This window comes from Podarcis pityusensis (genome assembly GCF_964106645.2).
Source record: "Podarcis pityusensis genome assembly, chromosome: 16".
NCBI lineage: Eukaryota > Metazoa > Chordata > Lepidosauria > Squamata > Lacertidae > Podarcis > Podarcis pityusensis.
The window spans coordinates 32,193,134-32,210,023 of NC_138041.1; the positions used below are offsets into that span (position 1 = coordinate 32,193,134).

The window sequence follows — 16,890 nt, forward strand, 5'->3', positions numbered from 1 at the left end:
ATAACACCAGAACCTGTGGACGTTTGCCATTGAGTTATGGTCAGTTGCTGGCTGGAATGTGAGGAGCCCAACAGTAAGGTGGCAACAGAGCGAATGACAAGCAGAGTCATCTGATTCTCATTTTTGTCCCCATCCTCCTCCCTGCTGAGCTCTACAAGAGGCAACTCTGAGACTAAGCAGGAGGGAGTAGACAGGCAATGCCACCCCCTGGACTGGTTGTAAGGCTGGTGGGGCAGTGCCTCATTTGCCCTAATGGACCAGCCTCCACTAGCTCAGGTCTCTCTGCGTACATTGGCATCCTTCCTGAATTATCACGCACCCAGAATGGGTGCATTTATTTATTGGTTGAACCTTGCCACAGTGAATTGTTACTGCCGAGAGGGAGAGAGGGAGAGGGAGAATTGTGATTTTCATTTTCTCTTTAGATGCTTTAACAGAATGCTTTCCCCAAAGGAACATGTTCTTCCTTTGGTCTCTGTCCCATAGGAATTATTCTTTATATAGAGTGGATGTCCCCCCCCCCCCTTGGGGCATCTTGGTAGAGTTTTGCTTTCAGTGCGATTCCTTATGTTATTGTCATTCACCCCACCCCCACTCCCACCCAGCAAACAGCACCCACACGATTCCATTTTAGAGCTCTCAAAGCAACGTTTTGATTTTCCTACTCTTCCAGTCATAGCTCAAATGCCTCTTCCTGCTTGCATTTCGTGCTGCAAATAGTCACTTAAGCCAGTATGGAGAACCCTGAACACTTTGCAAGGCGGCGGCAGCAGCAAAGCATACACAAACGGAGCCACAATGGTTTTGTTCCTTTGCCAGGTATAAGTCTGCATATTGATATGTGTTTCGGTATTGGCAGATAAGGCAGCACAGTTGTAGAACACAGAGTACTGCCAGGAAGAACACAAAGCAAATCTAAATGACTGAATGTAGTTGTTGCAAGAGAGGAAGCTCAGAGAACTTTGTCTGTAGTGCTTCGCTGAACTGATCAAAGGGTCTCAAGACATGTTGTTGGAATGGCATACAAAAGATGAAGAGGTGAAATCAGTAATGATACATTGGGCTAGAGACTTTGGTTATAATATACAATATGATGATTGGACGAAATTATGGAATGAAAGGTTAAAATTTACGGCGTGTACCGCGTTGAAAGAAAATGTAATGAAAATGGTATATAGATGGTAGATAACACCAGTTAAATTAGCTAAAATGTATAAAACATGTAACAAGTGTTGGAAATGTAAAGAAAAAGAAGGAACTTTCTATCATATGTGGTGGGAATGCAAAAAGGTGAAAGGCTTCTGGGAAACGATATATAAGGAATTGAAAAAGATGTTGAGATACACATTTGTTAGAAAACCAGAAGCTTTCTTACTAGGATTGGTAGGTAATGAAATTAATAGAAAAGATTGTAAACTTTTCCAATACGCTGTAACAGCTGCAAGAATACTTCTGGCGCAAAGATGGAAGCAGGAAGAAATTCCAACTGTGGAAGAATGGAGAATGAAACTGACTGAACTGGATAAATTGACTGGGAAGATTTGATATCAGAAAGACCAAAAGTTTATCGAGGACTGGGGGAAATTTACAGATTATCTGAAAAGCATATGTGAAGCACAGACAACGCTTGTTGGTTTTGAAGAGTCTCTGTGAAAAATTAAGAAATATTGTAAAAAAGAAAGTAGGAGAAAGGAAGAGGAATGGTTAAAGGCAATAATAAGTTCAGAAATGTGTTAACAATAGAAATTTTAACGAAAGATTTGCAGAGAAACTGAGGGAAGTCAAAAATTGATGAATGTGAGAGTTAATATGAGTTGATTGTATAAAAATGTTTGGAAAATGAATAAAAAATTATTATAAAAAAAACAACAAAGGGTCTCAAGATAAAAATGAATGCAGGAACTAGAAGGTCAAACATTTGCAGAGAGCTGTCTGGAAAGAAAGAAAATACCCAGCACTTGCACCCTTGGTTCAAACAGAACCGGACAGAGTAAAGGATGGCAAAAAGGAAAAGGGAAACTTTACCACCAGGGTGCCCGCAAAACCTTGATCAAGGTTACAGCACCATTAGTCTTAGGTGGCCTTAAAGGTTTTTGGTAGTGAGGTGATTACCCAAATGCTTTGCGGTGTGGGAATATGGGGAGCAGATTCTAATTCCATCAAAACTTCAGAAATAGTGCAGAATCTTTTCCAGAAACTTTATTCCCTTCCTTGAGGAATCTTGGGAGCTCTCTTACATACAGAATAGGGGTGGCCAACACTCAAGGCTAAGGCTGACCGCAGCCAGCTAGGGATCAAAACTCCAGGTAAGATTATGCTGGCACCATGGAGAAGATAAATGATGCTATCAACAAAAGCAATGGAATTCCTAGGCAAGGGCATTTTGTCTAACCATATTCTTAAATATAGCTAACATCTGCCAAAAGGCTACAAGGGCTTACAACCACCACCACCACCATTCAGAATAATTAAGACCAGGGTTTCCAAAACTTGGGTCCCCAGCTGCTGATAGACTACAGCTCCCATCATCACTAGCTAGCAGGACCAGTGGTCAAGGATGATGGGAACTGTAGTCCAAAAACAGTTGGAGAACCAAGTCTGGAAAACCCTCCTTAAACTATAATGCCCTGTTAATCAGTAGTCACTTTGGCTGTCCCTGAACTCAGCCTTTGTTAAAGTGACTAGGAATGGCTGAGAATGCGATATGGAAGGGGTTAAAAAGAAAAACTCTACTGCAGCCAACACACATCCAAGCACATGGTGTTACTTAAGCCTTGCATCAGAAATATAAACCATGAAATGTTTTAATATAAAATGTATTAGCAACATCCTTTGACCGCTAAAGCTTATTTTAAAACCTTCATCTTTGTTCTTTTACGACTGACTAGAATTTGCTTTCAAGCTCTTAGCTGGGTCAGGAAGCAAAGATGTGATGTTTAAAAACTAACTCCTGTGAAAGCAAGGCTGAAATATTTCACAGAACAGGCAGCTAGCCAAATCAAAGTGACCATAACATCATCTCGAAAAGCATTCAGGTGGGACAGCTCAAGCTCAGGTACAGCCGATGAAAGATGACTTCATCAATAAAAGATACCCTATTGTCCTGAGATGTGAAGCTGAGGCAGATCAAATTTTTAACACACTCCTAGTGAAGGGTCACAGAAATGGAAGGCTGAATCTGTCAGCTTGGTTTCTCTCAGTTTCTTATTTTTCCAATCTTAAATCCAGTCCTCCATTTCCACAGTAGTTTGCAATTTTATTTTAAAAAGTTCTCATAAAAACACATCAGCTATTTTTTCCTGATACACACATCTTTGCAAAGTAATTTCCTGACATATATGCAGTTACAGATGGGTAGCCGTGTTGGTCTGCCATAGTCGAAGTAAAAAATTCTTTCCTGTAGCACCTTAAAGACCAACTAAGTTAGTTCTTGGTATAAGCTTTCGTGTGCATGCACACTTCTTCAGATAACGGTTGATGGACTTCCATTTCATGCGGCTCAATGTGGTGCCTTCCATGGTTCCAGTTACAGATGGGTAGCCGTGTTGGTCTGCCATAGTCGAAGTAAAAAATTCTTTCCTGTAGCACCTTAAAGACCAACTAAGTTAGTTCTTGGTATAAGCTTTCGTGTGCATGCACACTTCTTCAGATACCACTTCTTCAGGTATCTGAAGAAGTGTGCATGCACACGAAAGCTTATACCAAGAACTAACTTAGTTGGTCTTTAAGGTGCTACAGGAAAGAATTTTTTACTCCTGACATATATGTTAGATTCATGCATTTTTATGTACACTCTACCCTAGTATAAGCACCACAAAAATTCAGAGACGTGTGAATCTCAAAGGATGGTTCTGTGTTTGGTTCATGTAATGTTTCAGAAAGTGGAAATTTGGCAGCTTCTTCTTTAAACGTGAACGGGATCAAATTTCTCCTCCATCCCTAGTCACAGAGAAGCTCCTTTCCCCCTTTGGCAATTTTCTGTATCATCGTCAGGAAGCTATTGCTAGAGAAGCACCCACTTAAAAAGGCAGCACCAAGCCAAACACAGCTGGGCTGGAAGATGGCATTAATTCTCCACTGAGCTGCTGAAAATGTTATCCCTTGGCAAGGCAGCCCTTCCTAAACTGCAAATCAGCTTAATGCCCGTTTTACGATTCAGGGCTGCGTGGCCAGGTGGAGCAGTTTCAAGGTTGTGTGGCAACTGAGCTTTCCTTCGACTGGTTAGAAGTGGCATTTCCCTGCAACCTCCTGAGAACAGGTTACTAAAGAAGGAACACCACAAATTATATGCTCAAGTGTCTTTCCAGCCAAACCATTTCCCCATCTGGAAGCCTCTGGTCTTGACAAAAACGACAATAGTTTCTTTCAATATTTTTTTTTAAATTATGGACACTGCTGCATTCATCATCTGAGGCCCTTCTTCATGTGCCCCCATCAAAGAAGGTGCAGAGGTTTGTTGACCTTTTCAGTGGTGGCCCTTTGCTTGTATAATATTTTCTCCAGGAAAGCACATCTGGTGCTACCGATGTCTCTTTTTAGCTGCCAGGCAAACATATCCTTATGTAACCAAGGCTTGTGGTTGTTGATTGGGAGGATAGATAGATTATGTCCGAGGCCTTTGTTTTACTCATTCTTCAAGTGGGGTAGGTAGGACTTTTTTTAAAAAAGATATAGTTGGATAAGCATTCAAGTTTTTGTCTGTTGCTGATTTCCATATCTTTAATTTTAATTTAACAGCAAATTACTTTGAGGGGATAAGAACAAATAATCGATATGCAAAGAAAAGCATTATTAGACCCTCCGAGAGAGTTTTATTTACTGGAACTCCAATTCCAAGGAGCTCAGCCTCCTTCCATTTCTCCAGGCCCAGATACTGTAAATTCCCATTAGTGTGGGTGTTCTGTGTCTCTTAACTGTCTTTTTAAAGAAAAAAACAAAACCCAAAAAACTGCTGAATTGGAAGTCCCAAGATCTACAAGCTGGGGAAAGGACTATACAGTTGTACCTTGGTTCTTGAATGCCTTGGTACTCGTACGTTCTGGCTCACGAACGCCGCAAATCTGGAAGTGAGCGTTCTGATTTGCGCACGTTCTTTGAAACCTGAACGTGCGCAAGGCTTTCGCGGCTTCCAGGAGCTTCCTGCAGCCAATCAGAAGCCGCGCCTTGGTTTCCAAACGTTTTGAAAATTGAACAGACTTCCAGAATGGATTCTGTTTGACTTCCGAGGTACAACTGTAGTTCAGTGGTAGAACATCCGCTTTACATGCAGAAGGTGTACAATCCCTTTCATCTCCCGGTAGGCGTTCTGGTCTTTGTCAGTATAAATCAGATTCCTATGTCCGTAAAGCAGTCCTTTATTACAGACCACCAGGAGTGGAATCCTATTTTGGTTTTAGGGGAAGCACCATAGTTCAGTGGTAGAGCACTTGTTTCACATGCTGAAGGCCCTATTCAACCCCTGACACCTCCAGGTGTAAATGCCCCCAGTCTCAAATCCTGGAAAGCTACTGAGAAGCCAGTGTCGGCAATACACGGACCAGTCCTCTGACTCAGTAGCTTCCTATGTTCCTATTGCCACCCTTCTCTCTCCCATATCAAGACAACTCAATAACCCTAGGCTCAGCGGAAAAGGTTTTACCCTTTTGCAGCTGAAATAATTTGCCAAAATGGCCTCATATTTTCACAACCTCTTCTTTCAGCGAACAATCCGAGCTAGTAATTTTGTCAAAAAGTTCAGGTAAGAACCATCTGAAAGCTCCTTGACTTTGGGGCTTTGCCTCGGGGTTAAAAACTTATTTCAGATGACCCCAGGTCAGCAGACAGTAATTTGAGTTCCCACAATAAAATCAAACTACACAACATGTTCCTTTTCTTTTCCTTAGGACAATGCAGACTCTTTATTACATTTGTGATTACAACGTGCCTATAACAATGTTCTCTAACAGGCAAGCCTCGGGTCAAATGAGTCCCTTGATCAATTTATCAGAGGTCCCTGGTTGCTGCTGCGGATAGGCTATGTCTGAACACTATCTTTTATTCTCTCCACTTGGCTGGAACAATAGGCTGCCGGAGCACATTTGCTAAGGTTGTTGTTGTTCTCTGTCTCCCACTCCTTACTCCTGTGTGCATTTTGAACAATTTAGGGAAAGAGGAAACTGGTGCTCTGCTTGAAGTGAAATTATGAATTCACACACACACACACTTTGCAAAGCAACTGAGGGTGGATGGTTGGGAAAATGAAATGCTTACATTTAAAGCACTTTGATACAACTTTAAACTGCCACGATTTCCCCCAAAGTATTCTGGAAGCTGAAGTTTTTAAGGTTGCTGAGAGTTGTTAGGAGACCCCCTACTCCCCTCACAGAGCTACAATTCCCAGAGTTCCCTGGGATGAGGGATTGATTTTTAAAAAGCAAAAGAGAGACAGAGAGAGAATGTACAACATCAGCCCTCAGTAGACTCTGCCACAACAGGCAGTAAGAGGCCAAAGGTTGGCATGAAAAAAGAAATATTTGACTGCTGGCAAAAAGGAAAAAAGAGAGAGAAACATCATAGCCAGACACTGGAGAGACCTGTCAGGAATCAGCATGGACCAATGGTATCAAATATTATCGGAAACAGCCTTATTAGAAAAACTAACCAATAAACTGAAACTGGCACAGGGATAAATAGAAGAAGACGCCTTCACCCCGGTATGGCTTCCCTTTATCACATACACAGGCCCACAAGACAATGACAAGAATCCACCAACAGCATATGAATCAGTATGGCTAACCTGATTCAAGAACACACACACACCCCACTCACACACAAAAACAAAGTTCACCACAGCCAGTCACAAACAAACAAACGACCACAACCTAGGCCAACCCTAACCTCTCTCACCACCAAAGGAACACAAATGAATAGTGAAGAGAACCCACACAAGCGACGCTGACACAAAACCCCACACATACATTAAGTAGAATAGAAACATTGCCATAACTTGAAAAAAGAGATGTTGCACATACTTTTGTAAACCAAGAAATCTTTAATAAAAAAGATGTAAAAAAGAAAGAAAAAAGAAAGGAGGACAGGCAAGCTTTCCACTGAGTTCCACAATCTGGGAGCAGTCATGGAGAAGGCCCTGTCTTGTGTTATCATCAAATGTGTCTGTGAAGCTGATGGGGTCAAGAGAAAGGCCTCCTCAAAAGATCGCAAAGTTTGGGAGTCTTTCTATAGATTCTGTTTAGACACCATGACTAAGAGCTGAAGAAAGATCCCCTCCCTCCTCCATGAATTGGTCTAGTCCTCTGTTAAAGCCATCTAACCTTGTAGCCACCACCATATCTCGAGTTTGCACCTATATTGGTCAGATACAAAATGGAGCAGGGCTCCTGCACCTTTAATGCTGAACACCTGCTGAAATACCCTCTTCTACACAACTATATGAAAGGGGCAGGCTCCCTGTCCTCTTCTTCACCTGCTTATGCTAGTGGTGGATTGCAGCTGCCTATGTTGTGTGAAGAACTGCCTCCTTCCACCATCCTCTTCCTCCACCACCATGTTAGCCAAGGGGCAGCTGAAGAAGATGGAGCAGCTGTTGGTGGATGGGCCATGGCACAGCGAGCATTTCCTGAGTGTGAAAGTGCTGCTGGACCTGCTGGCTGGCTTCTACACCGAGTTCAGCTGTGACTCGCTGTTCTAGAGGGACAAGCTCATCTTGGACTTTCTTGGAATGCACCTCCTGATTACCAAGAGCGATGTGGGTGAGTTCCTCATCAAGGACGCCAGGGCAAGCAACCCAAAGTCAACATCCAATGTTTCCACCACGACACCAGCTGAGAACTCTCAGCCAGATGCTGGTTTAACAAGGGACATTAAGTGCATTTTATGTGTATTTTAATGAACTGAACGATCAATTATGAGTCACAGGGCATGGAGAGTGTGTGTATGAACTTAACAACTAAATAATCATCTAAACACTGTTATTTGTTATTGTTTTTATTGTTCTATAGATTATAAATGCCATGTTAATAATATAATGACTTCTGTAATTGTGATGCTTAGATCATTTTTTAGTTGTTGCTTTATTAGTAGTTTTTTATAGATTGTAATTGTCTGGTTAATTGTTGGATTTTTTAATTGTTTTATGTGTATATTAGTGATGTATTCTGTTTTAGTATGGAATCGTTATTTATTGCTTGTAAGCCACTTTGGGATTTGTTTGAATGAAAAGCTGCATATAAATTCAATAACTCAAATCAAATAAAACTCAAACCGGTTATCAATCACACACTCTCTCTCACTCACACAAGGTCAAAGTGTGTGTATATGGGGAGAGTAACTAAGTTTGATAGCCAGTCACCCAACTTTAGGAGGCAAACACTGGGGCATTCCCCAGGGACAGCATCTACCCATCTCAGGGCTGAACTGAGGCTTCTACTGTTTGCAGCCAGAATTGATTCAGCCTACTTTAGATACTGGCACAGATTTAATGATCTGGAGAACCACAATCTTACTAAGCTTTGCAGGTTGCAGCAATCAAAGCTTGGAAGTTGAGCACCTACATTTCAAGATGCACTAAGGATTTAACAGGAAAACGTCTGCCTATTAGTCCACATACTCTTAGGAACTGAGATTTTTTTTTTTATCACAATGCTAATCAAGATGGAACATCCATTGTTAATGCTCTTTTTTCTATTTGGTACCCCCAAATCAAGATTAATCATTCCGTGCCCCAATATTTTGAGACTATGACCTTTACCCAGCTTTGACAGCTTTGACAGATCTTAGGTTCCAGCAGATGCCCTCAGTATATCTGGATGGGAGATACCTTGGAAACTCAGTTATATAACAGAAATGTATATTTGGGTACAATCAGATTGAAGATATCATGCATTATTTGCTGCTCAGTCATTTGTATCCTGGAGTCCAGAGGGGGAAAATTGCCATGTATTCTTCAGTAGTATTTATCTCTCTCTCTCTCTCTCTCTCTCTCTCTCTCTCTCTCTCTCACACACACACACACACACACACACACAGAGCAGCAGGAGGAAGTAACTAAATTTGATAGCAGTACTAAGTTATGTGTCTACTTTACAATACTATGTTTACTTTTGGAGGCTCACTTCATTGTGGGGTTGAGATGGCATTCTGATTCTTTTCAAACTCTTTGGACTGTATGATCTAAATATATGTTGCAAGGGATTGCAGTTCAATCTGCAAAATTAGTTAACAAATCTCTTACTCCAAAGGATTAATGCAAAAGCTCACAATACAATTCAAGGCACTCAGGCACTAGGCAACTAGCCTTTCTAATGCCTGCTGTGCTGTTGGCAATTTTCATATGAAAATTGGCTGAAACATCAATGCAAGAAATAACCCACACCATAGTTGATAATGCTCTCCTATCTCCTAATCTTCTGCCAATACTCCACACATATAAATGAGTAAAAACTTATTTTATTCTTTGGGGGGCGGGGGTTGTCATTTTGCAAAGGAAGTTGCACACGGGCAAAATATCCCAACAATTAGAAATAATTATTGCAATATAGATATAGTTCTTTACCTTTGTAGGACATCAGAGTCTTCTGATTCTTACGCTTTTAAGCTCAAGGTGACTGGCAATGTTACACAAACCAGTGTTTTATTGTGACTTGTTTGCTGGGTCAAACTTTACCTTCAGCATTTTGAAGTTCTTTTTAAAAACCCTGCTATGCCCTTTAAAAACTATAGTGAAAAAGAACGATGCCTGTTATCCAGAAGGCACTGGGGATATGGGCATGTCTTCACTCCTAGTGTTTATACTTCCAAAGATAACCGATTTAATTTATTGCTTTGTCCCTTGAGGAACATTTTGTAACTGGAACCCGCACCAGCAAGGCCTATGTGTAATCTAATTAACATGGTGTCTGCATTAATTAACCTTCTGTCTTGCTGACTTGAAAGGCCACAGACATGAGTAGGTAAACTGTAGTCTAGCGATCTTAACACAGATTTCCCTTTTGTTTCTTACTCTAAACACCTAGAGCCTGATTTATTTCCACCCCAGATGGCACCAAACTTTGCTTCCAGCCTTTTAAGCACTGGGAGAGCAACTAGAGCCAGGGGTTGCCAACCTTTGGGAGACTGTGGACACATGCGCAAAGCAGATGAATGGTTATGGGCACCACATGAGTGCCACAATTACCTTCCCTCCATTATAACACCCCTGAAATTGCACCTGCACTGCAATTAGGTTTTAGAAAAGCTTTCTATGGGCTACAAAAGGCTTATTCCATGTCCAATTTAAGCAGGGGTGAGGCACTGTGGTTGCCAGGTAAGAAATCTGCGGGCAGACGTGTGGCTGTGAGTGTCATGTGACCTGTGAGCTGCAAGCAGTGGTCAAATAGCCTTGAAGTGTCTAAATTCTGATGTTGGCTAGCTAAGGTAATGTAATGCACTTGTTTTCTAGAATTAATGCTATGTCCGTTAAATTCCAAAGCCAGAGATGCTCAGTGTCAATCAGATTATTTCTGTCATTTAAGTAAAACAAGGATTGAGAACATTTCGTCCTTTTAAACCTGAAAGTTTAAGCTTTCTTCTCTCTGCACCCCCATCTGTGAATAGAAGCTGCAATTCAATGTTTTGCTAGCAAAGAAGCCGTCTAGGGTCCTCCTCACTTTCCTTATCTGTTGGCACAGAACAGCAGTGCCTTCAGAAGAAGACCAGGAGAACTTCAAAGGAAGAGAAAGAGTGACTCAAAGACTGGCAGTAGAAAATGAAACTTTGCTTAAAACTGCCTGTTGCCATGGTGTTGCACATGCAGATAAGAACATGTTTCTGCAAACCAATGAAAACGTATGCATGAGCTGTCCACACGTTTTGTTACCCAGTTATATTGCTTTGAAAGAGATCGTTCATGAGTTAGTCAGAAGTTATAAAAGCGTCTTGAATTTTGTATTCTCAGCCCAGCTTTTTGGAGCGATCCTCTGGGCCGCTCATGCAGATTCATGAATAAAAATTAGTTCCTTCCATGCGCTGTATGTCTTCATTTGGCCTGGAGACCTGGGGTGAACTAAAACCCCTTTTGCAGAGTAACAGGACTAGGACCTGGGAGATCAGGGTTCAAATCCCCACTCAGTCATGAAGCTCACTGGGTGACCTTGGGCCAGTCACAACCTCTTAACCAACCTCACAGGGTCATCGTAGGGATTAACTGAGGGGTGTGTGTGAACCATGTATTACTTGGAGGAAAGGTGGGATATAAATGCAGGAAATAAGCTCTTCTTCTTACCAACTTAAGAAAGCTGGAGGGGCCAGACAGATGGAGATGTCAGTTGCCAACCTGGCATCCAGAGATCTCCACATGATCGCAACTGGACCCACGCAAAACGCGCCTGGCAGCTGGGGAATTTCGAACACTGCTCAGAATGTTCCATTTCTGGGTTTTCTGCAGGCTGCTACCACTTTTACTACCAGCAGGCGGAATGGGGAACTCAGTGCCAGTGGAGTGACTTTAGCCTGGCAGAGCTGTTCTAGGTGGGGTGAAAGGAGACCACCATATCCAAACTCCCCCAACCCTAAAGCTTGGTGCAATAAACTGAGATATCAATGAGACTGCACCCTAAGATAGCTGCCCCTCTGGGAACAGCAAGTTCAAATCTATTACTTGCAGCCTGAATTGAGATAATAGGTTGTTAACCCACTACTGTTGTTAAATAGCTTACCAACACTAGAATGTATGTGCTATCACAGTCACTGATATGGGATTGGTCGCTGTAATTGTTTTACATACATTTATGCTCTAATACGGTTGTTACAGTCTGTAATTTTTGCAGTTTATTCCACTCTCCCCCCCTCCTGTGGATATATGTATATACCTGCCAACTTAGGCAGATAACATTTATTTCCCAAAAAATATTTATTTCCCAATTGGTTGTAATAAAACCAGGCTAGATCAAAGCGGTTTACAAAAAGAATAAAACAATAAAATTATCAGTAAAAAGGAAACAGAAAAAAACCATTTAAGATATTCAAAAAGTAATCAAAATCAGTGATAAGGTGAACCCTAGATTAAAGCTCATGGCCATATTCAACGTTTATCAAGCATCTGATGAAACAGACCCTAGTCCTTAAAAGCTTATACTATAATAAATTTGTTGCTGATGCCACACGATTGTTGTTTTGACACGAATGTATCTAACTCGAAGCTAAACATTTGCTCAACAAACAAGCATCTTCACCCTCAGGAATCCTTCTTGTTCTTGGAGGGGAATGTTGTGACTCCCCCTCTCCCCAATGGTTTCAGCTGGTTTCCAGGCCTTCCTCCTTCGCACAGAAGAGGGTTTGGAGAGCTGATTTTGCTTAACAAATAGCCCAGAGGCATCATCTCCCCACTGCCCTTGTGGTGACAAGTAACCTTGCTAGAAAACCTTGCACATGAAAAACAGAGGGTGTGGGTTGTTGTTTTTTTAACCTAAAAGATGTCCTGAAATCAAGAGATGTGCTTAGTCAAGCTGTGTGTATTCTCAACAGTTCATGTAAACCATCCATCAGTTAGCAGTATGAAAATTGGCTCCCTGAAGAATCACAGTTCTGGAAATGGAAATGCATGGAGGAGGAGGAGGAGGAGGGGTGTGGGGTGTGAGGGAAGTGGGAATACAGTAGTATTGCCTCGAGCTGCATTTTGCAAGGCAAGCACCACCGAGCGCTGGAAAACAAGCATCTCTTTTGTACGCTTCTTTGAGAAAACCCAGCAGAGTCAGACCCACATCATTAAAAGGCTTTAAACAAGAGCTGGCTAGGACCATCTCTCTCTTCCTCTCTTCCGGTGTAGCTCATGATGTGCCAGTTCAGACATACAGAACCACTGCTTTTCCTCACAGGACTGTGTGTGTGTGTGTGTATGCACGAGGGGAAACAGGGATCACTGGTCAGGAACAGATGTGCTGTTTGTTCTCTTTACAGAGTGAGAAAGGAGATTTATTCTCTCTCAGGGGCACTCTCACCATGGCGGTAACATCCTTTCCCCCAAATATAACTTTACGCAGGAAGGATGGGAGGGTCACTCGCTGCCACAGTGGCTGGGAGCCTGTGGCCCTCCAGATGTTGCAGGGCTGGGCTGCAACTCCCATCAAGCCTGAAAAATGCTGGTGCTGATGGGAGTTGGAGCCCAACATCTGGAGGGCCTCTGATTCATGCTGGCGATTCCTGGCATGACCTAAAGTGGGCCACAGCAGCAGCACTGCCACCACTTTTGTTTGTTTTATTTTAACATAATGTATATGCTGTTTAATTTTAAGAAAGCCTCTAAGCATTTTCCAACCAGATAAATTACCGTAAAACTTAGAAATTCTCAATTTAAAAAATAGGTATTTACAAACATTCAAAAGATGGTTAAGATTACATATAAATACAGAGAGTATTTGTGTATGTATAGATATCTAGTTACATGGCTCAACCTTGTTTATTTTATTAAAATAGTTCATAATTGTCTGGCATATTACAGGAAAAATTAAAAAGACGGTTAAGATCAACAATGTGGAACACCATAAAAATATATAGTGTAAGCTTTAAAAGCGGGTCTTTAAATACATGTTTTATATTGTAAACTGCCCTGGGATCTTCAGATGAAGTGTGATATTGAAATTTAACAACAACAACAGCAACAACAACAATGTTTGGGCTAAAGGTACACCTGGAGTGACAAGGTTGAGGGCTCTTGCCTTAGATCAGGGGTGGCTAATAGCAGCCACTGCATCAAGCTGCATCAGAGGAAGGAAGGAAGGAAGGAAGGAAGGAAGGAAGGAAGGAAGGAAGGAAGGAAGAGGAGGAGTTTGGATTTGATATCCCACTTTGGAAGGAAGAAAGGAAGACACAGGGTCAATGTTAGTTCTGCTAAAAAGCTGGTCTTCTCCCTCCCGCAATTGTCACTTGCCAGCGGTCATTAGAGTATCAGGCTGCAACAGAGGAGTGAAGAGAAGGGATATAGGACTACTCTGTCAGACCAGCAATGGCCTCCTCTCCTTAACTTAAGAAACGACTGCTAGAACAGGCCAGTGGTCCATCCAGTCCAGCATCTCACATATGCTCACGGGAAGCTCACAAGTGGAGCCTGAGCTCAACAGCACCCTCCTGCAGCTTCCAGCATTGCCATTCCAAAGCATACCGCCTCCAGCTGTGGAGTGGAACAGATCCATCTGGGTCAGTGTCATCCTCCATGAATTTGTCTCATGCTCTTTCAAAGCAATCAAAGTCTGTGGACATCCCTGCCTCTTGTGGGTACTGATTCCAATTGAAATAGGCACTGTGTGACGAACAACAGAGCCTGCCCTCTCTGGCCGGTGGCTCATCTAGTCCATCCTATTCTCACAGCAGCCAACCAGATGCCTGTGGGAGGCTTGCAAGCAGGATTGGCATGCAACAGCATTCCCTCCTCCTGTGATTCCAAGCACAGGTATTCAGAGATACACTGCCTACAGCACTAGAGACAGAACATAGCTATCATAGCTTGTAGCTGCTGATAGCCTTATCTTCCATGAATTCGTCTAATACTTATTGAGGTTTTCCATTCCAACTTGCAACTAAGAACTTGACCCTGCATTTGCTTATTTCCTCCTGGTCCCTCCTAATCAATATTCCTATTGTGTCATGCCTTGCAAGCCTGACGGCAAGGATTCTCTCTCTCTTTTTTGGTGATTTGTAAGCTGCTAAAGAGCAGCTTTAAACAAGCAAGCAAGCAAGCAAGCAAATAAGTAAATAAATAAAATAAATCAATGTTAAATAAGCCAGCTAGGATAGGCACCCACCATTCTAAGTATTCCTTATAGAGCTCAGGTGGAAGCATACAGTTGCAATTGAAGTTATTCAACCCCCATTCCAAATCAGGTTTATTATCAAAATTTACAGACTTTCAGCTGTTTGCAATGAGCAAATCAAACAGAAGCAATTGAAATAGCTCAACACAATGGATGCTTCAAATGGTTCCCCCAAAATCAACTGAAATTGTAACTTTCAATTGGCTTGGTTTGGTTTGCCCATTGCAAACAGCTGAAAGTCTGTAAATTTTGATAATAAACCCAATTTGCAATGGGGGTTGAATATTTTCAATTGCAACTACCATATTTTTCAGTCTATAAGATGCCCCCAGGTATAAGACACCCCCTATTTTTGGGGACTCCGATTTAAGAAAATGGGGAAAGGTCTATCGGTGTATAAGATGCCCCCAAATTTTGGACATTATTTTTTAGGGGAAATCCTAGTCTTATACACGGACAAATATGGTATATCTTCTCCACGGGCTTTACTTAATTTCAGGCAGGAAATAAGGGCCTTTATCTCACTGTCGGAGGCTAGTTGCCATTCAGGAAGGTTGCTGGTACATATGATTATCCAAACTTACCACCAAATATATTGGAAAAATATTTAACCCAATCAGAGATAGAGGTAGAAGCTTCCATTCCTATGGTGAACTCACTTCAGACTCCTGTTTTCCAATCTACATTTGATCAATATTTCTATAGATTCCTGATGGATTCTTATGCAAATCCCTAACTGTCTTAGCCAGAACTTTCTTAGGCACTTTGCATTGACACGTCAAACCAGCCAAGATGTGCTGATTGTGTGTAGTTATTGAAGTTATCAAATAGGCCTGAGCTCTGTGAGAATTTGTGGAAAGACATCAATGAGATTTGGCGATCTGCTCATAAAAAGTTGATGGAAGCTTGTCAGATTATAACTGTGAGATTATAACTCTCAGTCTGTGAGACCATTTCAGCCTTTTCACACCTGCCATAGCTGTGTACACTCTTGCAGAGTTGGTTGCTGCTATGCATTCTAAAGGACATACTATGGTCATTGCTATTGGAAAATGGTCACTTTCTGTTCATTCTAACACTTCAAAGGTATTCACAAAAGTGAGTAAAGGAGAGACTATAATATGATTGACAGCAGTTCTACCATGTTTGTTCAAATAAGTGCACTGACTACCACGAAGAATAAATAAATTAGGCTAGAATACGAATTCCAACAATTTCAGGCCCCGTGCATTATATTTCTTGTCCAAAGAACAGTGTGAGGTTAGGAAAATATATTCCAAGTGTAAGCCTTAAAGGTAGCAATAGACCCTTTGCAGTTCCTTCAATTTGGGCATTAAAATCCTCACAATAAGTATAAATCTGCTCCAGTAGGGATGTTAGATATGACCAAATCTTGGTGGTCAGTGATAGACTGTTAGTAGGGGTAAGGTAGGAAGAAGAGAAAGATTCCTAATTCAGCTTTGATCTGTACTGACAAAAGATAATTATTCCAAAATCTGCTATCAAAGCTTCTCCTATCAAATCAAGTGATATTAAGGTGGTCAAGCCCTCACTTGCTTGCAGTAAGGAAACTGGTGGAAAAATACACTGCAACGTGTTTGTTGCAACACTGTCTAATACTTCCAGAAAATGGGTGGATTGCATTTGGAAGCATCCTCTCTCTCAGCCCGACCTACCTCACAAGGTTGTTATGAGGACAAAATGGAGAGAGAGAGAGAGAGAGAGAGAGAGAGAGAGAGAGCGCATGCCACTTTGAGTTCCTTGGAGGAAAGGTGGAATATAAATGTAATAATAATAAATAAATAATTGAATCTTTAGTGAGGCTTTATACTTTTGCTGCATTATATTTGAATTCTCTGTTTTGCCCTGATTCTTCCCAAAAAAAATATTGATTCAGCAATAATAACATAGGCTCCACCCCACAAAACAGGGTATATAAAAAACATATTTACATAAACAAATACTAATCATTGCAAAGTTGGCATTCCAAGCATATAAAACAGAAAATATTTAAAATAAATAAATCGTGATTGGGATTCCAAGATAGAAACATTAGTAAGCACCCCCCCCCACACACAGAATTATTAAATGGGTGGTGTTAATTCTGTCC

At 41.5% G+C, this 16,890-nt stretch overlaps 1 protein-coding gene across 12 annotated transcripts in view; it reads right to left on the bottom strand.

Moving 5' to 3' along the window:
* Positions 1-16,890, bottom strand: part of FBRSL1 (fibrosin like 1) — a 779,020-nt gene that overhangs the window by 522,486 nt on the left and 239,644 nt on the right. The gene's annotated exons all lie outside the window — the stretch shown is intronic.